At 47.8% G+C, this 25,935-nt stretch overlaps 1 protein-coding gene and 1 long non-coding RNA gene across 2 annotated transcripts in view; one reads left to right on the forward strand and one right to left on the reverse strand.

The window, feature by feature from the left end:
• Positions 1 to 25,935, forward strand: part of ARHGEF9 (Cdc42 guanine nucleotide exchange factor 9) — a 268,515-nt gene that overhangs the window by 38,762 nt on the left and 203,818 nt on the right. The window lies entirely within an intron of this gene.
• Positions 442 to 24,987, reverse strand: LOC125442424. Its single transcript, XR_007246000.1, has 4 exons — positions 24,857 to 24,987; positions 2,026 to 2,032; positions 1,667 to 1,669; positions 442 to 454 (listed from the first exon to the last, which is right to left on the reverse strand). It is a non-coding gene; the product is annotated as an uncharacterized LOC125442424 (long non-coding RNA).

Below are 25,935 nucleotides of genomic sequence, written 5' to 3' on the forward strand. Positions count from 1 at the left end.
AATAATAAGCAGGCTGCGACAGGTACAGCCTGAGCCACAGCTCTGGCGCTGTGTTTATTCTGCAAATAGGCAGAAAATAACCAGGGATGAGTGAGCTCAAGTCTGGGCTATTGCCAAATTGGAGAAGAGCTAAGGCTGAAATGTGGGGGGGGGGGGGTGTACGCAAGGGGTGTCCCTGAAGCTGCCTACTTCAGAGTGTGTGTCACAGCTGCTGACTAACAACTCACGCATCCCAGTTTAGTTTAGCCAACAAGCCAGAAAAGCTTAAAAGGCACAAAAAGTAAGTCAGTTTGGAAGGTAAGATTGGGATCCAAGAGATAACTTTACTGTAATGGGGTAGATCAGTGGTTCTCAACCTTCCTAATGCCGTGACCCTTTCATACAGTTCCTCATGTTGTGGTGACCCCCAACCCTAACATCCATTTTACAGATGGAGAACACTGATGCAGAGAGTCTTAGGCGACCCCTGTGAAAGGGTCGTTTGACCCCCAAAGGGGTCCCGACCCAAGGTTGAGAACCACTGGGGTAGATTTATATTGCACTCACCCTGTTTGGGAGAATCTTCATAGCCTGGCCTGCAGGAGGGATTTCATTTTAAACCCTTCTCTTTTCAAAACTCCCCCAGAGACATTGCTGAACTTGAAGGGTCAACCTCAGGATTTGGCACAAAGCCAGTTTAGATGTACCTTCGGAAAGCAGGATACAGTGGCTCCATGGAGCATTTGCTTGCCATTCAAGAGGTCTCTGCTTCCATCTCAGGTCAAAGAATCTCAAAATGGGGGCGGGGGGGGGGGCTTGGAAAGACCCTTCCCTGCCTGGGACACTGGAGATCCTCAGCATGGAGAGCTGAGACTGTGGTGTCGTGGTTAAGAGCAGCGGACTCTAATATGAAGAACCGGATTCGATTTCCCATTCCTCCAAGTGATGCCTACTGGGTGACCTTATGCCAGTTACAGTTCTCACAGAACTAACTCAGCCTCACCTATGTCACAAGATACGTGTTGTGAGGAGAGAAAGGGAAGGAGTTTGTGAGCTGCTTTGAGACTCCCTAAAGGTAGAGAAAAACAGGATATACAAACCAACCTCCTCCTCCTCCTCCTCCTCCTCCTCCTCCTCCTCCTGCTGCTGCTGCTGCTGCTGCTGCTGCTGCTGCTGCTGCTGCTGCTTCTTCTTCTTCTTCTTCTTCTTCTTCTTCTTCTTCTTCTTCTTCTTCTTCTTCTTCTTCTTCTTCTTCTTCTTCTTCTTCTTCTTCTTCTTCTTCTTCTTCTTCTTCTTCTTCTTCTTCTTCTTCTTCCTGGAGTCAGCAGCAGTGGTGGTGGTAGAAAATGCTGTCAAGTCATAGCTAACATATGGCGACCCTGTAGGGTTTTCAAGGCAAGAGGTGAACAAAGGTGATTTGTGGTTTCCTATCTCTGTGTCGCAACTCTGGACTTCTTTGCTGGTCACCCATCCAAGTTCTGTCCAGGGCCAACTCTGCTTTTCTTCTGAGATCTCTGAGATCTTCTGAGATCTCTGAGATCTTCTGAGGCCCACTCAGGTCAGGGCAGAGTCAACGGTACTTGGATTTACAAGAAGAGTTTGGATTTACATCTCCCCCTTTGGAGACTCAAAGAGGCTTATAATTTCCTTTCCCTTTCCCTTTCCTTTCCCCACTCCCACAACAAACAACCTGTTGGGTAGGTGGGGCTGAGGGAGCTCGGAAGATCTGTGACTAGTCCAAGGTCACCCAGCTGGCTAGTGTTGGAGTGCACAGGCTAATCTAGTTCCCCAGATAAGCCTCTACAGCTCAAGCGGCAGAGCAGGGAATCAAACCCAGTTCTGCAGATTAGAGTGCACCTGCTCTTAACCACTATGCCACTGCTGCTCTCTAAGAGAGTTTCACATGTTCCAATATGCTTGATCTGAGAGTAAACTGGAGCCATCCTTGGGCAAAGCAGAACTTTGATGGGTGTCAGGAAACTAAATTAATCAGAATATTGTTGCAAATATTCTTTCTTGTGGTGTCTTTCGGGTGCTTCTCAAGACACTGTTTCTATCAGAGCTGCTTGGCAGAAGGTATTTTCCCAGTCATTACATAGTGTGCTGCTTTTGGCATGATTCTCTGTTCTCAGCGTTGGAGTGTGATGGTTATGTGGGCTGCATTCGGGAATCAAACACTTCAGCAGACATGAGCAAAGAGCAGGTGAGTGTGGGAGCCTGCCTCTCAGATTGCGGACTGACGGAAGCTCAGGTCCTGCTGGGAGGTTCCTCCCCACCCGCTGCCCCCCCCCCGCCCCAAATAGTCTTGTTCTCTCTTACATGTCTTTGATCCTTGGGTAGGAAATGAGCCGGGTTTGTTCTTTAAGTTAGGACCGTTCACTGTGTTTCGGAGAACAAGAGGCTAGGATCTGAACTCGACCACTTCGGTCTGCAGGGAGATTCACTCGTCCCCCTCCCTCTGCCGGCGAGTGAAGACTTGTTCAGTCCACTTGGCATGCCCCCAGGAACTGTTGTTTATTTATTTTATTTATTTATTTCTTCGATTTTTATACCGCCCGATCCCCAAAGGGCTCCGGGCGGTAAACAGCACAATTCAAACATCAAGCAGGAGCAGGTCATACACAAAATATAAATACATAGGCTCCATCCCATAATCATCAATAAAATAACCTAAAAACTCATATAAAACAGCAAGTAACAGTTAATACATAAATAAACAAGAGGCGTCCCGGCGTCCAGAAACCCCAATTTAAAACCTACCCCCAAAAGGGGGGACGGCAGCCCACTCAATATGAGGGGACCCTGATGTAATAGCACCAAGGCAAAGAGCAGTAAGGGGGCACCATATCAGCAACTGGACACTCCAAAGGCCTGGTGGAACAGCACAGTCATACAGGCCCTACGGAACTCGCCAAGGTCCCGCAGAGCCCGGACAGCTGGAGGAAGGGTGGCCCTCCTCCCTGGCTCTGAGGTTGTTTACATGTTTTCATTGAACTATTTTATGATTTTAAGTGTTGTTTTTAATTGTGCAAATGTCAGTGTGTGTTGCCTTGGGGACCGCGATAAGGTAAAAAGGCAGCATAAAAATGTTTTCAATAAATAAAATTAAAAACAAATTTTTGAATGTTCCGCCAGGCATGCGGTGATTTTCTTCCTGAGTGCAGTCAGTTCGCACAGTTGGTCTCAGATCAGTTCACACATCCCGGAGACAGCTGTGCCGAACCAGACATGCTAATTCGGAATGCCTTCTGCATGACCCGGGGTTTCCTCTTTCCACATTTCTGAACCCACGGGGCCAAACCACCCACTTCATACCAGTTCATATAACAAAACCCTCACCGTGGCTTCTATGAAGGAATATTACTTGAAAGGGGGACAGTTAGGATCAGAGAGTTTCTGCACAAGAGGATGCCAGTCCCCCCCCCCCCCATCCACGCACACGTACGCATTCCTTTTCTTCCTGCAATCCTGCAATCCCCATCCCACTACGGCCCCAAATCTATGTTTGCCCCATGGATCCCCACAAGGAAGGGGAGACAAGGACCTGGCAAAGGGAAGCGACAGAGGAAAAGTTATGGGTGTATCAAGTATGTAAACAAGTATGTATTCCTCCCCCCCCCCATTTTTTCTTTTATTTTGAGTAACATCTGTGGGGGTCTCATCAGATATGTCCCTCATAGCTGGAGCCAAGCCGGAATGAAACTACTGAGGTGGCTGGTTGAGTTGTCCCTGCCATCTCACAAAAGGCCCCTGTGAGCTTTGAGCCTGGTTTTCTCACACACAGGACCCACAAAATGTTACCTTTATCTGGGACAACTGGTGAGAGCAACCATAGTAGTGGATAACTGGTATTTGTGTGTGTGTGTGTGTGTGAGTGTGTTTTTTTAATCCACTCCTTTGGTATAAGTACAATAGAACAAAAGGTAACATTTCCAACCCCTATAGAACGGTGGAACATTCGGCCTTTCCCCACTTACCTTAATCCCCCCTATGCCGCGCGCCCTGGCGTTCCCATGACCCCGCTCTCTGTGTGGGGTCATCACAAGGTGCCGTTTAAAAGCGCGCCAGGGATGCCGCACGCTGAGGGGGACGATTAGGCAGCAGCGTTGGAGCGGCTAGCCGCCGTCGCCTCCCCTGTGATGTAAGAGTGCCAGGACCTCAGCGCTACTTTCGAGTAGTAGCGTGGTTTGCTTAAGGTAAGTGGGGAAAGGCCCATTGATAGTATATTGATCACAATAGGATGTGCCACAATTTTGTAAGGAGGTTCACTTAGGATTTCAGAGGGTGGGCAGTGTTGAGTTCCTAAGTCAGCCTTACAAATAAGTCCAGAAAAGTTGCTAGCCCTCTTGTTTACCGAATTATTTGCCCACAGGAGTGGCACAAACGGAAATGTTTAAAACTGTTATAAAGTTTCTCCTTCCTGGTTATTCAAAGCCAATTCTTGCCATAGATAAAAAGAATAAGAAGCAGTTGCCAGTGTTTGATATTTTCTGGCTGTTATTGGGCTCTGACCTCTGAACTTCTCTTTCCTTGAAAACCCCACGAGGGGGTCACCACCAGAGGTCAACAGCAACTTGACAGCAAAAAAACCAAACAAAACCTCCTTTCAAGTGGCTGTTGCAGTGCTTTAAAATAGGTTGTCGGCAGGGTCCCTCTCTCTGAGTGTGGCAGGACTCTGAGACATCTGACTGTTGTTGTTGACCCTTGAAAGGAAGAGATTGGCGTCCTGTGAGAGTGTTGACATGAGAAGTCTTTCACATGGAGTGACATATTTTGCAAAACAAGGGCTACATTTCAGCTACCCCCTAGAATAGTGGTGGCGAACCTTTGGCACTCCAGATGTTATGGACTACAATTCCCATCAGCCCCTGCCAGCAATTGGCCATGCTGGCAATTGGCCATGCTGGCAGGGGCTGATGGGAATTGTAGTCCATAACATTTGGAGTGCCAAAGGTTCGCCACCATGGCCCTAGAAAATTGTTTCTTTCTTGCTAACCTGTAGAGTAAAACACAACCTGTGCTATCACCTGTCTGAAACAATGCACAGGGAGTGCCAGGAGGAGAGGTGTGTGGCTCTGCCTGCTATCAAACTGACAGTTTCACAGAAGGATATTTTTGTATTTTGTCTCGCACTGGCCTCTGCCAGACCAAATGCTGCAGTTTGCTCAAATAAGCTGACCGGGTCTGGAAATCAGCATGCGTAGCCACACCCGGCAAAGGGCGATCAGTGCTGATGTATTGGCCTGTCAATTAAATGAGATCACCGGGATCCTTCTCTGCACGGCTGCAAGATAAATGATGAGGGGGCAGCTCAGACCAGCCTGTTAGAGTGCCGTGCACACACCTGCTCTGTCCTATGAATTGGTTTTAAATTAAAATCTTCGTGCATCCTGCCCACTTTCAATATTGCTTTGGAGATTAATTTTGAACTGCTGCCAGGGGGATATGTTTGTAATGCTTGTTTCCCTCCTCTGTTATCAGGAAGGTGATTATTGAGGAAATTGCATGTAGATTTAATTGATGCACAGGAACATAAGTGGAGGCGGGGCAGAAGAAGGTGCAAAACCAGATTCAGATTTGATTGTGGGTGACAGTTTATTTATTTAGACATTTTATCCCACCTTTCCATTAAAATCTTCCTCAAGGCATTTTATAGATTCGGGAAGATGATATAAAACAATAAAAGTAAATTAAAAATGGTCAACACAAACTGCAGTGAACGGAATAAATAATTAGTATGAAGAAAATTACCCCCAGCATTTGATGTCGATAAAAACGTGGGCAATATTAGATTTTATTAACAATATGGGCGAACAAGATAGACTTCAGTGTATTGTCGAAGGCTTTCACGGCCGGATTCAACTGGTTGTGGTGGGTTTTCCGGGCTGTGTGGCCGTGGTCTGGTGGATCTTGTTCCTAACGTTTCGCCTGCATCTGTGGCTGGCATCTTCAGAGGTGTATCACAGTTTGGACACAGTGTGTTACAGACTTCCTGTTAGGAACACGATCCACCAAACCATGGCCACACAGCCCAGAAAACCCACCAGAACCAATGTAGACTTCATTTGGCTCATAAAAATTTGTAAAGGCAGCATCAAGAAACTCTGAGGGGGGCTCTCCACAGCCAGGATACAACCACAGAAGATGACTTCTCCCTCATAGCTTAATTTCTGCTTATCACTGAAAGCCAAGTGGAATGAGCTGGATTATTTAAGTGGTGGGTATTGGCTGGGGGAATGCCATTTGTTTTAACAGCCCTTCTAGGACTATTTTAAAAATATTTTCTGTTTTAATGTTTTTGTTACTTGTTTATGAAGCATGTGCACTTGGCAAGTTAGGTTTCCAACCACTGGAACTAGAAAACATGATTAATCCTTCCTTCCTTCCTTCCTTCCTTCCTTCCTTCCTTCCTTCCTTCCTTCCTTCCTTCCTTCCTTCCTTCCTTCCTTCCTTCCTTCCTTCCTTCCTTCCTTCCTTCCTTCCTTTCCTTCCTTCCTTCCTTCCTTCCTTCCTTCCTTCCTTCCTTCCTTCCAGGAAGCCACTTGATGTGGCTTACAAAATAAAACATGATAAAACATAGAAATCATTTTAAAAAATTAACAACCATTGGAAAGCCAGTCATTAAAAACTCAGCTGTAGCACAGCATTATAAAATATTTAGCAGCTTAAAATAATGATCACAAAACAGTCTTCAGATCAAAATCACACACCCCAAAAGAATTCGAAAGTGATCACCTCCCTAATTAGAAGTTGCGGGGGGTGGGGTGTTGATGTTTGCTGGAAGTTCAGGGGTCCCAGATACACAGTGGCCCAATTCAGATTAAGACTGCAGTGTACTGGAACCCCCCCCCCCTTTCACTCCAAGAGGCTTGAAAATAGAGCAGAATGTGATCAAAACACAATACATCTAAAGTGACGCGGGGCAGTGAACTGATGACTTTAAAAAAAGGTTGAAGACTTATTACAGTAAGAAGAATAAGGAATTGGCGGTGTTTGGAAATGCTGTATAGTTTATGCTCTTCCACTCTGTGATACCCTCCACACATCATTTGCTTGAATTATTGAGTGAAACCATTTTCAGGTTTGTGCAAGAAAAATCTGATGCTTGCCGAAGAACCTGCTCTGTGTTATCCCTCTGGATCAATACTTTCCCATTGATTGCACAGTCTGCTTGAAATGTACTGATTTTGTGCTTGCTTCTCACTCAGGCGGGCGTGGAGGGGGATTTCTCAAAAGGAATTCAGCTCTAAGCAAGAGTTCTTGGGCTCCAGACTCGAAAGGCTTCTTTTTTCATTTGCACCTCTGTCTTTGCCCCTTTTGTGAGATTTTCTGCAGTGGCGTAGGAGCAGCAGTGGCGTATGAGGTTAAGAGCTCGTGTATCTAATCTGGAGGAACCGGGTTTGATTCCCTGCTCTGCCACTTGAGCTGTGGAGGCTTATCTGGGCAATTCAGATTAGCCTGCGCATTCCCACACACGCCAGCTGGGTGACCTTGGGCTTGTCACACTTTTTCGGAGCTCTCTCAGCCCCACCCACCTCACAGGGTGTTTGTTGTGAGGGGGGAAGGGCAAGGAGATTGTCAGCCCCTTTTGAGTCTCCTGCAGGAGAGAAAGGGGGGATATAAATCCAAACTCACCTCCTCTTCTTCTGGCTGCCCTTCATCTGTGTTTCACCATTGCGAGAGTCGGGAAGCAAGTCAGGGACTCTCCTGTATTAATTAGTCACATTTTTATTCCTGCTTGCTCCGTGGAGGTCTGGGTAGTGTGCACGCTTTCCTTCCCAGTGCACCAGTGAGGTCGGTTGGGCTCTGAGTGCGGCAGAACCAAAGGCCTCCCGTGGACTTCGTGGATGATGGTGCAGTCCTCCATAGGACTGTGCTCTTCCAAGGCAACAGGTTTCAGTTCCCTTCAGTGGAAGGTTTTAACTCAGCCTAGGATAGCTCTGGGGAAGGGTGTTTGAGCTTCTAAATCTCAGCCTGACCCATTAACTAACATACCGCACAGTCAGAAAAACAGAAAGTGGGAGCTGAAAACAGGGGCAGTTCTACGCAACTAATTTGGGAGAGGGAGGGGAGGTGGCACGGCGTAGCTCGCTCTGGTCAGACCTCAGAAGCCAAGCAGGGTCGGTGCTTGGAAGGGAGGCCGCCAGAGAAGGCTCTGCAAAGGAAGGCAATGGCAAGCCACCTCTCCTTCTCACTCGCCTTCTGGGGTCACCAGGATTCTTAATGGCATTTGGACAGAGAATGTGAGGGAGCTACGAAGTGGCGGCGGGACGGGCCATCAGGTCGCAGCCCCCCAGCGTGGGGTTTTCAAGGCAGGAGATATTCAGAGGTGATTTGCCACCGCCTGCCTCTGTGTAGCCACCCTGGACTTCTTTGGTGGCATCTTATCCTAGTACCAGCCAGGGCTTGACCTGCTTAGCTTGTGAGGTCTGATCAGATGGGGCTACCTGGCCCATCCAGCTCAGGTTAGTGGTGGCTAGAGAGACCCTGTTTTTGTCTGCTTGTTTGCATGTGTTGCCATAGTGAATAGCTTTAATCTGCTGGGACAGATCAGTCATTTGTTTCTCTTTCCATGCGATTTATATGATATTTATGTGTACACACACACACACACACACACACACACACACACACACACAGAGAGAGAGAGAGAGAGAGAGAGAGAGAGAGAGAGAGAGAGAGAGATTTTTTTGAAACATGCAAAACATTGCTAATGCATACATTTTATAGGAAGAATTCAACCTCAAATTTTTTTTAGGGGAATTAGGCCTCCTGGATTTGCTTCTCACAAGGGAGAAGCAGAATCAAACTGCAGATAGTCTGGCTGATCCCGCAAGCTTGTGAAATTCGGTTGCATCCCCAGTGAAAATCTGGTGGCACCTCGGAGACTAATAAGTTTTTATTTTAGCAGAAGCTTTTGTGGACTGCAGCCCGCTCCATCAGGTGCCTGTAGTGTGTCGTCACTAAACAAACATTTGTGTGTTAAGTTCCAAAGGAAAATATGTATCTATCCACAGAAGGGTCATTGTGGTGGAACGGGCTTGCTTTGCCTGGCAGGCCCTATTCTGCTCTCTGCACACCCCCAGGAGTTACCAACTTTTCCTGGGGAGGGCTAGCTTTCTCTCTGGCTACGCTGCCACCACCTGATCATTTGAGGACTACTCGCTAGGGAAGATCAGGATTCCCCAGCTTCCTATCTGACCATGAGGGCTCTGCCTCAGTTTCCCCTTGGTTCCCCTCTCCTGGGTTCCACAGGGTAGGTTGGAGATCCTGGAGGAAAAGGTGCTCAGCCTTCCTCTCTCTCCTCCTACTTAGATAGCGCCAAGACAGTGGGCCATTCGTGGTACAGAGAAGCATTCTCCACAGCTAAGGTTTAAAAATATTTATTACAAATAAAAATGGATACCAGTATATTTTAGCACAGCACCAGATTGAGCAAGGGTTTCCAAAGCAAATGAGATAGAAATAGTGACCCCTCCGTTTTTTTGTGTCACCTCTTGTCTGGCCTAGACTGATACTCTCAGGTCTAATATCCTGCTTCTTCTCAGAGGTTAGAGACTCTTCCTAGCTAGCTTCCATGCTGGCAGGGGCTGATGAGAATTGTAGTCCATAACATCTGGAGTGCCAGAGGTTCGCCACCACGGCCCTAAGGGGTCCTTTATATGCTGCTGTTACTTTCGTCAATCTTTAATGTTGTCTGGCACCAGCATTAGGCCTCGGGCAAGCCTGAGTAGGCATGAAAGTCTGATGGACTCCTGTTGGATCAGGTTTGGCCACCCATGCTTTTTGTCTCCTCCTCTGGCAGGTGCTATCTGATGCTGTCTCTTAGGTCTGCGTGTGGGTTTCAGCATGGGGCAAATGTAGCGGCCGGTGCCAAGTCATCACCTTGCTGTGGCATCGCTTTCCACATCTTTCTCAGTTCAGAACAATCTTGGAAGGCAACATCTGCCCCAATAGAGTAAGCGGATTCCCGCGAGGTATAAAATACAGCACCCCTGGAATGTAAAACCATCGCCCGTGGAGCCAAGTATGCGTGGCTGCCGCTGCCTCTGAATCCAGGCAGCTCTTGTGCTTTCCCCAGGCCTGCCAGCTCCCCTTTTCAGCACCTCCATTTCCCCCCACAATCACCTGCTCTCCTTGCTGAGCTCTGCAGGGACAGGGAGCCCCTCCCATGCTGCCCTTCGACCCCCGGGGGCAGAGGGTGGCGTGGGCGTGGCTCCTCATCCCTGCGGAGCTCGGCAAGGAGAGAAGGTGAGTGCGGGGAAAGGAAATGGAGCCGCTCTGGGGCCGCTCGCACCTCAGCATGCAAATGGCCCCGGGGCTCCACCGGCATCATATATGCTGGTGGAACGCTGCTGCCCCCACCCGTGTGGAATCTGCCATAGTATTTCAGGCAGCGTAAAAAAATTCTGTTAACCATTTGGCACGTGGTGTCCAAGTGTGCATGACACAGTTCAAGCATGCTTCACACTAGGCCGTTTCCACATGGCCACGCTGGGGGTTAATCGGCGCATACGACGCCGAATTCAAATCCCCGGTAACCCCATGAACGTCCCGAAACTACCGGAAGACGGGCGCCAGAAAGTTGTCTATTACCTCGATATCGAGTTTGCATCGCCCGGGCGAACGGCTTATGCCAGGGGACATGCCCCCTACCTCTACGCCGACCGCTTCCAGAGTCGCAGAGGGCAGGGGGGGGGTGTCTCAGGCCTACACGCGCTCTGACGGCTCCAGGGAAGGTAAGTCGATTGGGGAAAGGGGAGGGATATGCTTTCCAGCGCCGCCAGTTACGACAGTAGCAGTTGTGCCACTGTTTTCAAAAAACCTCGCCGGGAGCGTAGGTTGAAACAGCGCCGCAACAGCTCCTCGACAGTGTTTTTTGCCAGGGGCCTCCTAGGCGCTAGTAATTTGGCCCATGCGGAAAGGGCCTCAGTGAAAATACTGAAACTCCCTCCCTCCCACCCAAAAAAAAATGCTGTCTGAGCAGGTCTGAAGTCTAGCTGGAAAAGGGTTGTCATCATTGTTTGACTACCTGTCAAACTCAAATCAGACTCTGCAATTGGAAGGTTAAGAAGCCTTTATTGGGAGACTCGTGGGTTAGAGAGAAAAAGCTGATTCTGCCAGAACATTCAGACAACCCGAATACATCAAACCACGTTCCTCCCCCCACCCCCCCCCCCCCAGCCCTGCCCGGTATTTATCATTCCAGCAGGACAGAAGCGGCGTATGAAAGGAAAGGCAGGCGTTTGAGGGGATGGACTCATACCTGTGGGTCAGGTGGCTGCGATGATGTCTCTCATCCTTGGGAGCCTCTGCTCAGTTACCTGGGGAAAAGTCAAGTCTTTTGCCAACATCTGGAACTCTGCATCCCCCCGGATGCCTTTTGGCTGGTTGCCCAGCTCCAGCCTGACACCACCCTTGCTTGAGACAACCATGTAGGATAAACTATCAGTGAGAATGGTCAGTTTTACTTCAGTGTTGCAGAAGATAGAAATGACATTGCATTTCCAATCCCTTCTGTTTTGACTCAGAAGTCTCCATTTTGATTTTGATTCTTCCTTGTATTAATCTTTATCTTTAAAATAAATTGCTAATGCTGTTTTCTGTTTCTTTGCTCTGATCCCCCCCCCCCCAGTGTTTAAAATATTATTGGTATGTCAGTAGATCTACATTGTACATTTATTATGTGTATATATTGCTGTATAAATTGCTTGTAATGAGCATCCAACTTCTGTACACAATACCGGGCCAATGCTTAACCTATAAAGCTGAGGAGGAAAAATGAAGGAAATCAAATATGTTGGACAAAATAATATAAATGGTGGGTATAAGAAGCTGAACATGGCAAGGACGTAGGCCCGCTAAGGGTCAAATCCAAGGAGCAGCAGTGGCGTAGGAGGTTAAGAGCTCATGTATCTAATCTGGAGGAACCGGGTTTGGATTCCCAGCTCTGCCGCTTGAGTTTCAATTTTTTTTCAACAAGCCTTTATTGGCATACAGAACATACAATTATAAATGGCAGTTAAAATTACTAGATAAAACTTCACACTGGATCATAATGCTTCAGTTCAAGGCAAACCTCAGCCAGAAACTTTGCCACCGCTGAGATCTATTGCATACAGTCAAGATCATTACAGTTTAAGAGCATATTTACTTTTATCAAGCTTCATGGTTGTCAGGGTTTTTCATAGAGTCAATGATTTGTAATAATAATAAGCTGATTCTTGGATTCTGCAAAGTGGGCAGTGGAGGAGGATGTGCCATCGGAATCCAACTGCCCTAGGCTGCAGGGCAGCCCCTCTTTATCGCTTGGTAGACCCTTGAGTCTTCCTCTCTATGGAGCTGGTAGGATGGCATAATATTAAACCTAGCCAGCAATGTAGGCTCTCTATATATAGGCTTGGTAAGCACTGCAAATATAGTAGGCTGGGGCTCTCTGCACAAATGGAATTGCCACGCTCATTGGCTGCAGCAGTGATTTGCTGCTGGCCAAGCTCTGCAGTTGTTGATAATCCATTGCTAGTAGCCGCTTCTCGATGAGGGCAAATGTCTCTAGTAAAGGTTGCCATTAGCATGTTCTCAGAGAGTCATCACTATCATATCACCAATTCCGCTAATCTTTTGATATAACTGTTGTGCACCATTTAGAGGTGATGGAGTTCTCTCAAGGTGAGTTAAGGCCAGTGAGTTGTCGGAGCTCTTGATAATGAATATGCAAGCCAAAATTTATGGCGATGTTTAACCAGATTGTCAGGGCCTCTATTAAATAGAGTATGATTGAGCCAGATTGGGATCCGTTTCGATTCCAGATGCTGAATCGCTAAATTCCTTATCAGCTCTTTCTGTCAGCATGGCCAATTGCCATGCTGGTAGGGCTGAAGGATGGGAATTGGTAGTTCCTGGAACATCTGGAGAGCCGCAGGTTCTCTACCCCTGTTCTAGGTAGACATAGAACCGCATATGGGACGAAGTTTGGCACGCCAAAATAATTCTATGCAGAAATTTAGAAATGGAATGATCTAATGGCACTGTTGCTGGGTGTTAACTAAATGGACGCCCATAAAGCAGTTGTGCTCTCGCCCTTGCTTTGAAAAAAACTTGGAGAGCTGGGGAATATATATTGGGCTGCTGCCCCCCTAGAGCTGATAGAACCTCCTAGTGGCATTTGGCGCTTTGACTGTCCGGAGCCCCGGTTACAATATATATTTTGGTGATGAGTGGTCAGCTTCCACTCTACAAAGTTATTGCTAAAACCAGAGTCCTAGATATTTGAAATTTTTTAACTTGCTCAATGTAGTGACCTCTTTATCTTCCAGACTTGTTTTTTTACTGCTTTTTCTCCAAAAAAAACCAGGATCTTAGTTTTATGTCATAATTCACCTGCAGATCATCATTTGTCTCGACAAAAGTCAATGAATCCATGCAGGAGTCTTGGTTAGACCCACACTTCCAGAAAGGGATAATAGGGCTGCATCATCCGCAAATAACAGGAGAGGGACATGCTTTGGGCCGATCTTAGGGCTGTGCCCATCCACTCAGGCCAGGGCTATGGGGAGGTCATGTAAGAAGATGTTAAATAATAAGGGGGCTAGTACACAGCCTTGTTTGACTCCCTTTTTTACCTGGACTGGGTTCGACAAAAATCCCCTGTGGTCTTTTACCTGGCATGAGTTTGGGGTGTGCAGTTGTTTTATCAGAAAAAGAAGTCTTGAATCAATATTAAGGGCAGCAAGTTTTATTAAGGGCGAAAAACAGGACCCCTGGAACAGTAAAAACACCGCTTGAGTTGTGGAGGCTTATCTGGGGAATTCAGATTAGCCTGTACACTCCCCCACACACCAGCTGGGTGACCTTGGGCTAGTCACTACAGTTTCTGGAGCTCTCCTCTACACTCTCCACCCTCACTTACAGGGTGTTTGTTGTGAGGGGGGGGAAGGGCAAGGAGATTGTCAGCCCCTTTGAGTCTCCTACAGTAGAGAAAGGGGGGATATAAATCCAAACTCCTCCTCCTCCTCCTCCTTCTCCTCCTCCTCCTCCGCCTCCTCCTCCTCTTCTTCCTCTTCCTCTTCTTCTTCTTCTTCTTCTTCTTCTTCTTCTTCTTCTTCTTCTTCTTCTTCTTCTTCTTCTTCTTCCAAGTGTTCGTTTCTACTGAATAGCTTTCCCCTGATGCCTTCCACTGCCACCCCCTAACTCTCTGGATTGGATTTTCCACCAATCTTCCACCTGGAAGATTTGATCTGGAAAACATCTGCAGTGGGGCGAAAATACCAGTGTCTTCAAAAATGTGTCCTTGTGCGCTGCAACAGTTGAGCCAGCATCAGGGAAGAAAAAAGTTTCTCTTCCCCAGCTATCATTATTTTTAATGTGCTGTCGAGAGTAAAAAAAATATTGTAAAAAAGAGAGGAGAGTAAAGTCTACCAAATCTAAGTTAAGAAGTGTGTTAAATTTTTAAACAGTTACATAAACCCATCAGAGTCTGTCAGCTTGGAAATACAAGTTCCTACAGGAAAAAAATGAAGGCAGCAGGGTTTTTTGGGAGGGGTGTTGGGGGAGGGGGGCTGCTAGAAGTTTGCAGTAACTGGGAAAGTCATTTTATTCTCTGAAGCTGATAGCTAAATTAGACGTCATGGGACGTCATTTCATAGGGAAAGAAGGGCAATAATCAGTCTGGATTTCATGCTCATTTTCCTGTCTTGGACATGTGTCTAACAAGCAGCCAACAACAAAAAAAAAGGGGGGGGGGGCAGGAGAGAAAGAACTCAACCAGAAAATTACAGAGAGCCTCAAAAGTTCAGTTAGAAATGGTAAAATCTATAACAAAATAATTATTTTTGTTATATGGTGCGCATAACAAGGTTTGTTAAAAACAGAGAGTCTGGAGTACAGGCTGCACATTTAAAAAATCAGTACATGTTACAAAGATCTTAAACACTGTTGATGGTACAATCATTATAAATGACTGATGTAGGATTCATTTTGGACTGTTTGGCCCTCTTCAGTGGTCATAATTGAAGACAAAAGAGGACGACTACTTAGGATTTGTACCCTGGTTTTCTCTCCCGTAAAGAGTCTGAAAGTGGCTTCTAACTCCTCCCTTCCTCTCCCCACAACTGGCACCTTGAGAAGTAGGTGGGGCTGAGAGAGTTCTGAGAGAACTGTGATTGGCCCAAGGTCACCCAGCAGTCTCCATGTGTAGAAGCAGGGGAACAAACCCAGTTCTCCAGATGAGAGTTCACTGCCACTACATCATAATATTCTTAAAGAAAACATCTGGAAATATACCTTACAAATATTTTTGTCTGAAAATGGAAAACTCTTATATTTTGTGTGGCCTGATGTTGCCTATTCACACACACAAGGGGTCTTTCAACACTGAAATTGGCTCACCATTATTTCCAGATGTATATGACATCAATCAAAGATCAATCATGTCACAAGCAGCACCTTCAGGCTGGAGCGAGGGTGGGATGGGGTGGGGTGGGCTTAGGCCCCTTGAGTCCTGACCCTGTGCACAGAAATGCTACTCTTCCCCTTTTCCTGTTTTTATGCAAACTACCTAGGGAGTTGGGTGTGAGGTGATGTATATATATTTATACATATCTGTGTTTCTCCAAAAATAAGACAGGATCTTATATTACTTTTTGCTCCAAAGGATGCTAAACTTTTTTTCAGGGATGTCTTAAGTTTTTTTCTCCCATGATCCCCACCCATGGTGATTCAGCTTCTGCACCTGTGCAAAATCTGTAACTAGAAGAAGAAGAGTTTGGACTTATATCCCCCCTTTCTGTCCTGCAGGAGACCCAAGTTGGCTGACACCTCTTTTGCCTCTTCCCCTCACACAACAAACACCCCTGTGAGGTGGTGCAGGGCTGAGAGAGAGCTCCGAGAAGCTGTGACTAGCCCAAGGTCACCCAGCTGGCGTGTGTGGAGCGTAAAGAAGCTAATCTTGAATTCCCCCAGAGAAGCCTCCACAGCTCAGGTGGCAGAGCTTGAGAATCAAACCCGTTCCTCCAGATTAATAGATACATGAGCTCTTAACCTCCCTATTTATCGCCACTGCTGCTCCTAGCAATAAACTAGGGCTTATTTTTGGAGTAGGACTTATATTTCAGGCATCCTCCAAAACTCCTGAAAAATCCTGCTAGGGCTTAGCATATAAAATTAAAAAGTGATACATATAGGACTGCCCACTCTGTGCCAGGCACTTCCTGGAGCCTCGGGGGTGGGTGGGGGGTGGATTTGGACGCCCACCGGACCCTCTGGCAGGCTGTCAGCTGGAATTGCCACTTGAAGCCTCACCTCCACCAAAGCAGCCATTTCCTCCAGGGGAACGGACCTTGGTTGTTTGGAGATCTGTTGTAATTCTGGGAGGTCTCCAGGCCCCACCTGGAGGTTGGCGTAACAAACAATATAACAAACATTAACCCGGGCCAACCCTGCTTAGCTTCTGAGTGAGATCTGACGAGATCGTCAGGCTAGCCTCGGTAATCCAGGTCAGTCCTGTTGTGGGTAATGCTTGAGAATCACTGTGGTGACCTGTGTATGGCTCATGGCTGATCCCAAACCCATCGTCCCCTCCTGTCCTCGCTGGCAAGGGCTGCCAAAGCGGCTTGCCAGTGAGCCAAGAGTTGCCTGGGGAGTGGCCAGGTGCCACGAATGCCGTTCCTTTGGTTTGAATCTTGGACCAAAGAATAGTTACAAATTATGCCCTCAAAATCCCTTCGTGCTGGAAAGCCATTTTCAGCCTTCAGCTCTACATGGGGTGTCTCCATGGATACCTTTCTGCATATAGGAGAGCTGTCATTATATGGAGGTGGGCATTTGGAGAATTGCGGCATCCTTTGGATTTCTGATTTCCTTGCCCCCAACTGTCATGCTACACAAATCCTCCTTGTCTCTGATGGAAGAATAGGAGGACTATAGTTAGATTGTATTGCTAGGAGACCAGGGTGACTCTTAGCAACCTCTTTTTCTTCTTCTTCTTCCAGCAGCTCTTATTTGTTGGTAATTATTAACGCAGGGCAAACCCTGCCTTGGGAAACAAAAGGGGTTTCCTTTTCCTTTTCCATTTATTTTTGTCTGTTTTTATCCCACCTTTCCTCTGAAGCATTTAAAATTGTTCTGCCTAGGAGAAGGCACTGGTTTCTAACTTTTCTCTACCGAAAGGAGTCTCGAAGCAGCTTACAGCTTTCCCCTCAACAAGCACCTTGTGGGACTGAGAGAGTTCTGAGAGAACTGTGACTCAGCAGCTCTTTTGCTTTCCAGCATCCGTGACGGGTACCAGAGGAGGTAGAGACCCAATTGCAGGGAGTTGGGAACTTTATCTTCAGAGCCTTTTTTGAAACGCAGCCCTGAAGACCTCGACAGGCTGCCTTGCTGAACACGCTCTTCCCGTCCGCCCTTCCTGCCCAGGCCCTGTGGAAGCACTGACAGCAAGCAGGGCCTGTGATGTGCAGATATGACTCACTCTACATTTCTTCATCCCTGCTCTGGTGACGCTGGACCTGGGAGAGTATCTCAGGCTGCATAACTTGTTGCAAAGCAAATAAATTCACAAGCAGGCAAGCTAGATCAGAATTCTGCAGGTTTATAATTAGAAAGGAACTTCTATTCCACAGTGACTCTTTGCTTTCCTTGTCCTTGAACTTGCAATGTTATGGATTTTCCTTCCCTCAGAGATCAGTGGAAACACACCCTCCCCTTTAATCTGGGTCTTCAACATGGTTCAAAAGCACTGTGGCCAATTAATATCTGACGTCTGTTAGCTGAGGGTCAGAGGAGAGATTATTGCTGAAAGAGATGTGTGGCAGGCTCCTTTTTAAAATTAAAAGCAACCACAGGAGGCTGCATTTGAGAGCAGGAAAGACTGGGCGGGGGTGGCCTTTCCCACAAGGGCGAGCAAGGCAGTTAATAAGCTAAAACATAGATGGTAAAACCATATTGGCCGATTACTGCTGCTGCTGTCTGTTCCCTGCCCTTGCCCCATTCTGGCATGAAAAGTTGTGCCAGAAGTTCTCTCACTTTCCCCATGGAAAGTGAGAAACACGCGCAGGGCAAGAGGGAGCGCAAGAGGACAAGGAATCATGCCCCAACACGCCTCCTCTCTTGGTGCGCTGTAAAGAAGAAGCGCGTCAGGACATTTCTTGCTGATGTGCTTCCAGTCACACCTCACGCCCCAGCGCCGGTGGGCAACCAGCCATTAAAAACTTCTACATTCAACCCCTTCCAAACCTCATCAAAACGATTTTAAAGAGTTTAAAAACAGCTAACATACATACAAACATGGAAGCATTCAGGAAGGAGGAATCATTACAGGAATGCTAGATGAGACAAAAAAAAAGAAGTCTTCACTTGCTGGCAGGAGAAGGTAACAGAAGGGGACAGGTGAATCTCTCTGTGGAGGGAGGTCCAGAGCTTTGATGCTACAACCTAGAAGTCCCTGTCCCAGGTTGCCTTCCGCCTAATCTCAGAAGGCGGGGCACCCAAAGCAGGGCCTCCAAAAATGACCACAGAGGTAGGATGGGTTCATAAAGGATTAGGCAGTTTTTCAGGTGTGTGGGTCCCAAACCATACTGGGCCTTGAAGGTCAAGACCAGCACCTTGAACTGTGTCCAGAAAACAAATTGAGAACCAGTGCAGGTGGACCAAGACTGGAGTGATATGATCCTTGTGATTGGTCAACATTGTGGCTGCAGAATTCTGTATCGTTTTAAAGTTTCTAATCTCTTCTTCAAGGGCAGACCCACATAGAAAGCATTGCAGGAGTCTAATCTTGATGCAAGCAGGACATACCCCATAGTGGCCAGGCGAGGCCACAGCTGGCTAAACCAGTCAAAGCTGTTAAAAGGCACTTCTGCAGGTAAAAAGAAGAAGGTGGGGTAAGTGTAGAAATCCCTGGTGGGTGAGGAGTATCATCAAGTAGCCCCTTCCACCGGCCATTCTGTCTACTAGACCACAGAGGCCCACCTTTGCTCAACTGAGAAAGAGGCATTATGAGGCCCTCCTTCCAAAATGCATCTAGGTCAAGCCTAGGATGGCTTTTTAAATCTGTATTGAAATTGGAAGGATGCTTTGCTTGGATCTCCCAGACACACCTGTATCTGCATTCATGTCAATATCTGCAAATAGGGTGGGGGTTGGGAGCCTCCAGTGGAGCAGCAGTGGCGTAGGAGGTTAAGAGCTCGTGTATCTAATCTGGAGGAACCGGGTTTGATTCCCAGCTCTGCCGCTTGAGCTGTGGGAGGCTGAGCCCTGTGTGGAATCTCAGATTAAGCCTGGGCACTCCCCACCCAGGCCGCTGGGTGACCTTGGGCTAGTCACAGCTTCGGAGTTCTCTTCAGCTCCACCTGCCTCACAGGGAAAGTTTTGAGCAGAGGGGGGGGGAAGGGCAAGGAGATTGTAAGCCCCTTTGAGTCTCCTACAGGAGAGAAAGGGGGAATATAAATCCAAACTCCTCCTCCCCTCCTCCTCTTCTTCTTCTTCTTCTTCTTCTTCTTCTTCTTCTTTCTTCTTCTTCTTTCTCCTTCTTCTTTCTTCTTCCTCCTTCCTCCTTCCTTCTTCCTCCTCCTTCCTCCTTCCTTCCTTCCTCCTCCCTCCCTCCCTCCCTCCCTCCTTCCTTCCTCCTTCCTTCCTTCCTTCCTTCCTTCCTCCCTCCTTCCTTCCTTCCTTCCTTCCTTCCTTCCTTCCTCCCTCTTCCCTCCTTCCCTCCTTCCCTCCTTCCTTCTTCCTTCTTCCTTCCTTCCTTCCTTCCTCAGAGCAGGTGTATTTTATGCTTTTTTATTTTTGCAGAGGTGTCTGTGTGGCTGGCTTGAGGGAAGAAAACCAGGTGTGGATGTATATTTTTTCTGTTGAGGGAAGGGACGGGAGATTCTGCCAGTGATGCCGGCCAACCCTGCCTTGGCGAGGTTCTGCCTTTAATTAACATGCTCTGCGCTGTGGCAGACGGACGATAAGCTGAGTCCCTCATTTCTTAAAAAAGGTCCTTGACCGTGGTTGTCTTGTGCTACTTCCATCAACAGCAATGAGAAATGTGCAAGAGACAGCATTGACAGCACAGGACTGAGAGGCGCCTAGAGATTTTGGGGGTAGAGCTTGAGAAGCGGCGGGGGAGAGAGAAGGAACTGAATTGGTTTACGATGTCATAGAATCCACCCTACGAAGCAGCCATTTTCTTCAGGAGAACTAATCTTCTTGGGAATCAACTGGAACAGCGGGAGATCTCCAGACAGGACCTGGAGGTTGACAACTAGGGTTGCCAGCCCTGGGTGGAGAAATACCTGGAGATTTGGAGAGTGGACCCCAGGGTAGGCAAGGTCTGGAGGAGCGGAGCGGCAGCATCTACCCTTCAAAGCCGCCGTGCTCTCCTGGGGGACTGATCTCTGTTGCCTGGAGATCAGTGGTGGTCATCGTGGGGAATCTCCAGCCCCCACCTGTAGGCTGGCAACCCCAGCAAGAGAACTTTCTCCGGCTGCAGGCTGGCATAAGCTTTGAAGCGTCATGCTCCAGGGTGGTTCTTCTCAGCTGACCCCTGTGGGAAGTGTATCTTTGTTAGCAATTCATGTTTCCGGCGGAAATGCGTCACAGCCATCAAAAGGAGATATTGGCCAAGACCTCCCCGTCAGATGAGAGCATTAAAGGCCTCATTTGGGATAACAGCAGCTCTGGGCATCAGGAAGAAAAAACTCTTTCTTGAAAGCATTTTCTCCACCATTTTCTACTGTCATCTGTTTATAGCCCTGCAGGTATTCCTGGAATATCCAATTTTAACTTCTCGACACCTGTTTTGTAAAAGTCGGGAGGTTAGCAGAATCCTCTCCTTAGCTCTATTGTGACTCGCTCTTTCAGGAGGCAAGCCTTCCGGTGACCCAGTAAAAGAGACTGAAAGAGTTCAGGCTGCTTCAGGTTGCTGCTAAGTCAGACTCGGTGGGAAATAACAGAGACCGTAGGGAGCTCCTGCAAGTAAAGCAGCTTTATTTCTTGCAAACTCGTGAGAGTCAGCCAATAGAAAGCAGGATCTCATTTCCAGCTCTGCTTTGGATCAGGCAGTTGTTTGCGCTAACAAGGACCCCTCTTCAAAAAGGAGCATTCGGAGGAGCGGGGAGACTAAATCCCCCCCTCCCCTTGACTTGTGAGGGCCTTGTGCTCAGTGGCCGAGTCCATGTTTTGATCCACAGTCTGCTGGTTCCCATCGCTGCCATCCCTGGTGAGAATAACAGTTTGGATTTATACCCCACCTTTATACTGCAAGGAGTCTCAAAACAGCTTACAAAGCCTTCCTCTCCCCTCCCCAGAACAGGCACCAGTCAGTTGAAGCTTGGGGCCAAGCCAGCCGTAGAAAGGTAGAGGCTCAGTCTGGAAGCAGGACCCCCCCCCCCCCAGGCTGGATGAGGCCAGGGTCCAAGGGGCCCTTGCTGCTCTGATCTCCGCATGGAAACCAGGGGTCTTGAACTCAGGGTGAGCCTTGCTCGCTGACATTCAACTGTTCCCTTGTCTCAAACTCTACAGGGGATTCCGGACTTGGGTGCAGTTACGGTGGGGGGCGGGGAGGGGGACCTTAAATGCGCCCCCTGGAAGTGATACCTGGGGCTGCAGCCCTCCCCTCTCCCCAGCTATGCCACTGGGTACATCCGTCTTATCTTCACATTGCCAAAGGGAGATGAGGGTAAGAAGAAAACACTGAATTTTCCAATTCCTGCTGAAGGTATTTTAATTGGCCGCCCTGCATCCCTGAGATGAACTGCCGGGCGATTTGTCTTTGACTTGCTTTGTTCCTTCCCTCTTGCAAGTGGCGGTTGTGCGTCACTGGCTCACCTAGTTATGCCATATTGCTTTCTAAATTCTGTTCAAGCCTCACTTTGCTCAGTGGGCAGTTTTGGGAAAGCTCCTTGCTTTGGAGCTCCTTTCCGTGTTCCTATTTTAGATCAGGGATTAGTGAGCTTCTGTGTCTCATGTTTTGTGCCTTTGAGCTCTTCCTTGAACCAGAGAAAAGTTTGCACACCGGGTGTACCTTCTGCACTTGGCGTAGAAGCTCTGTCATCTCCCAAGGTGTCCAATCAGGAGTCTCTCTCTCTCTCTCTCTCTGTGTTCTCTGCTAAATGATTCAAGAATATTAAGAATAATCCAACACAGTTTTAGTGGGATTTCCAGAGAAAGAAGCAATGCTCACTTAGGATACCACAGCAAGACAGCTGAGCAAGGGGACTTGTCATTTGATGGGGGACGGCCTGTTTGAAAGCTTGCCTCCGGCTGCTACATAGTCTGCTCCAGGTAGAGTCAGGGACGTAAACATCAGCATCATGATCTCCTGCATCTGACATCTGTTGAAGAAAATTATGTGACTGGCTCCTGAACCCAGCTCCTAGATAAGACTAGAGCACCTAAGACTGGGATGGCAAGATAATGCAGCGAGTGGGCCTCGCTTGTTTTGTTTTGAAATGGAAGCTAAGTACCATTTTTAGTGGCAGGTGGATAAAAAAAGGTAAAGGTAGTCCTTTTTGAAAAGCCGAGCCGAGGCATCCCAGCCAGATGGTTTGTATTTCATTTCTGGTGGGTTGTTCTAGGTGGATCTCCAGTTTCAGATTAGAATATACTTCATCAAGCCCCTACCAGCATGGCCAATTGGCCATGCTGACAGAGGCTGATGGGAATTGTAGTTCCTGAACATCTGGAGAGCCGCAGGTTCCCTACCCCTGTTCTAGAGGGCAGCTGTGCTCGTTGCAGTGAAACAGTTTGATTCAAGTCCGAAGCACCTCAAAGACCAACAAGAGTTTCAGGGAATAAGCTTTATTTTATTTATTTATTTATACTTTAGACTTTTATACCGCCCTGTCCCCGAGGGGCTCTGGGCGGTGTACAACATATAGTGTGGTACAATCGTAAGATAACTAAAACCTTTAAAAGCAGCGATAAGAACAATAAAACTAAGTATACTAATATAATAAATACAAATTTAAAGATATGGCATCCAGCAACTCACAGTTTTTCAAAAGCCCATTTCCCCTAGAGGGAGGAGCCATGAAGTCCCATTAGCTGACAAACGCCCGATGTAAGGGCCTAAAAAAGGCACTATCACGGCTGGTCCCTCCAGCGCCTGGGCGAACAGCCCACTTTACAGGCTCCCGCGGAACTCACTGTTGCGAGAGAAGGGAGAGCTTTGTCCCTTGAACCTTATCCCCTGGTCTCCTAGTTGCTCCTGAACTTGGAATCTAGTAATTTCTTGAGGGGTTATTGTCACAGAAAGGCACTTTGTTAGGAATTAGCAGGGTGCATCACCTGTCTTATGGAAGACTGAAGGCTAGCCATCCATGGAGACTCTGTTTGGCAGGTAATTGCCATTCACAGCCTAGAGGTAACCTGAGACAGAACTGCCTAATGGGTCCCCCGGTGGCATCCGCTGGTAATTCTCGGTTTACTTCTCTTCAATGGTGCTTCGATTCGCAGATAGTTAGGTGCTCGCAGGAACTTGTTACTTCCAGCGCCATCTATTTCAGCCCCTGCCAGCATGGCCAATTGGCCATGCTGGCAGGGGCTGATGGGAATTGTAGTCCATAACAACTGGAGTGCCAAAGGTTCACCACCACTGGCCCAGGCTATCTTTGAAAGCTAAGCAGGATCAGCCCTGGTTAATTCTGGACACGGCGACCCCCGGGCGGAAAGGTGAGTTGCCGCGCTATAGAGCAGGAATAGCCAACCACCTTCGTTCGCCTCTTTCCTCGAAAACCCCACGAGGGGTTGCCATACATTGGCTGTGACTTGATGGCACTTTACATACTCGGTGTCATCTTGCTTCTGAGGTGAGCTGCCTCCCCTGCCCAGTGGTCGGCTGGCCTGGTGCTCATGTTTCTTCAAGCAAGTGCCCCATTGGTACATGGTCACTTGCCCATCTGTGCTTGGTTTATCCCTTGGAATTCTTCTGGGTTCTTCAAATCAGATCTTGCTTTGCATCCCATCAAAAGTAGAACTGTGATGGCCAGAAACGGAGCCTTTCTAGTGGTAGCCACAAAGTCCTCGGGGCTCTTAGTGGGAGGGAGGGGTCCATCTTCCAGTGTCTGCTGGTCTTCTGACTGTGATTGCAACCAGAGTGTCTGTTCCTTTCCTCTGACTTCTGAACCTCCCAAACAGCTGAAATTAGACCAGAGTTATTTCTGGCTGAAGAGGTGGAGTGGGGTAAGCAGGCTCCTTGGTAGTTGCTCACTCTCTGGCTAATGGCTGAGGCCTACTTGGTCTTCTTCTGGCCGGGATACTTTCCAGGGAGGGGGGGGGGGGGTTGCAGCCTCTTCCAGTCCTCTGGCTTGTGTTTGCATGTGTGCACACTTGTGCATGCATGAACACAAATTCTTCTATGGTGTAACGAACTATCAAAGTCCAGGCCAAAGTAACCGTTCTCAGTTGTTTATTGTGCTGGCAGTCATAGTCAGATACAGGCAATGCAAGGTCTGAGAGCCTCAGACCTCTGATAGAAGATTTTACACAGTGGCATAATGGCCATATCTCCGCCAATACAGGCGAATAAACAAAGCCAATACTTTCAAAGCAATACAGAATAAAACAAAGCATAGCTTCCTGTTCAGGCAAGTTGGGAGATAACCTACAAGCTACAAAATCCCCTATCCCAGGCAGAAAGCCAGAAGCAGCCGGGCGTCACACTCCTTAAGGACAGTAGATGCGCACTAAATCTCATTATCCTGATATATGGCTTATTTATGCCCTATCTTAGGAATATGGGGGGTGGGGGGGATACCGAGTATGACAGGGTACCCAGGGGGGTGCTTCTGGGCACCAGAGCACTGGCCAACCTAGTTCCTGGTGCCTTCCAATTGTTGTTCATGCATGGGGCCATCGTGTCGGACTTATCTCTTTAACCTCCCCGTTACTTCACACCAAATGTCCATTGCAGTTTCTGCTACAAAGCTGCCAAAGGACTCTTGAACCTTTCACACCTTTTGTAAGATGGGCTGACGCCAGGAGATTGCTACCAGGAAAGATTGCTAGGAAGGAAGAGGGAAACAGGAAAACAATTGCAAATCACCCACAGCAAGACATCAAGATACTGACAGGCATTTTTTTGGTCCTTAATAATTCATATAGGGCTTTTGTCCCCTAGCTGTTCTACTTAGGGGAAGGGTGACCTTTTGGCACTCCAGATGTTACTGAAAGATATCAGCCCCTGCCAGTATGGCCAATTGGCCATGCTGGCAGGGGCTGATGGGAATTGTAGTCTATGACATCTGGAGTGCCAAAGGTTCACTGCCACAGAACTAGGGGCCATGTGGGGCTTTTGTCCAGCAAGGCTTCTGATTAGCCATTGGAAATTTGATTGACCAATTTTTAAGAGCGTTGCTTTGGCAACAGCTGCCACCACAGCCAAGGATCTTCACCATAGCTGGTTTTGCTCCCTTTGGCAGCCATTTTGTGGCTGCTGCACCATGCTGTGTAGAATTGCAGTGGTGCCTGCAAGTTCAAAAAGCTCAGGGATTCCTGGAATGTGGCAATGCGTGCAAGCAGCAACCTGAGAATCTAAAAATAGCAAATTTCTAGCTTCGGCTGTACAGAGATTTGCATAGAGACCTTGTGGCCACAAAGACGTTAGAGAAAGCCGTGCTGGGTGGAGGCTTACAGGGAGAGCAGGTCTTTGGGGCTGCTGTAGCTCCTTTCCTTCTCCCTATGACTGGGGCAAACAAAGAAGCAAAGAAACAACCCAGAGCCGTGATGCTCAGTAACACAGAATACTCAATTTAGTAAACAATTAAAACTGCTACCAATAATTAAAATTGAGTCCAAAACTAATTAAAATACAACTGAAATTAGAATCTACTTAAAGCTTAAAACCAAGATTAGGGCCGGCAACAGATAACATAAGAACATAAGAACTAGCCTGCTGGATCAGACCAGAGTCCATCTAGTCCAGCTCTCTACTACTCGCAGTGGCCCACCAGGTGCCTTTGGGAGCTCACGTGC

The sequence above is a fragment of the Sphaerodactylus townsendi genome, linkage group LG13, assembly GCF_021028975.2.
Source record: "Sphaerodactylus townsendi isolate TG3544 linkage group LG13, MPM_Stown_v2.3, whole genome shotgun sequence".
Classification (NCBI taxonomy): Eukaryota; Metazoa; Chordata; class Lepidosauria; order Squamata; family Sphaerodactylidae; genus Sphaerodactylus; species Sphaerodactylus townsendi.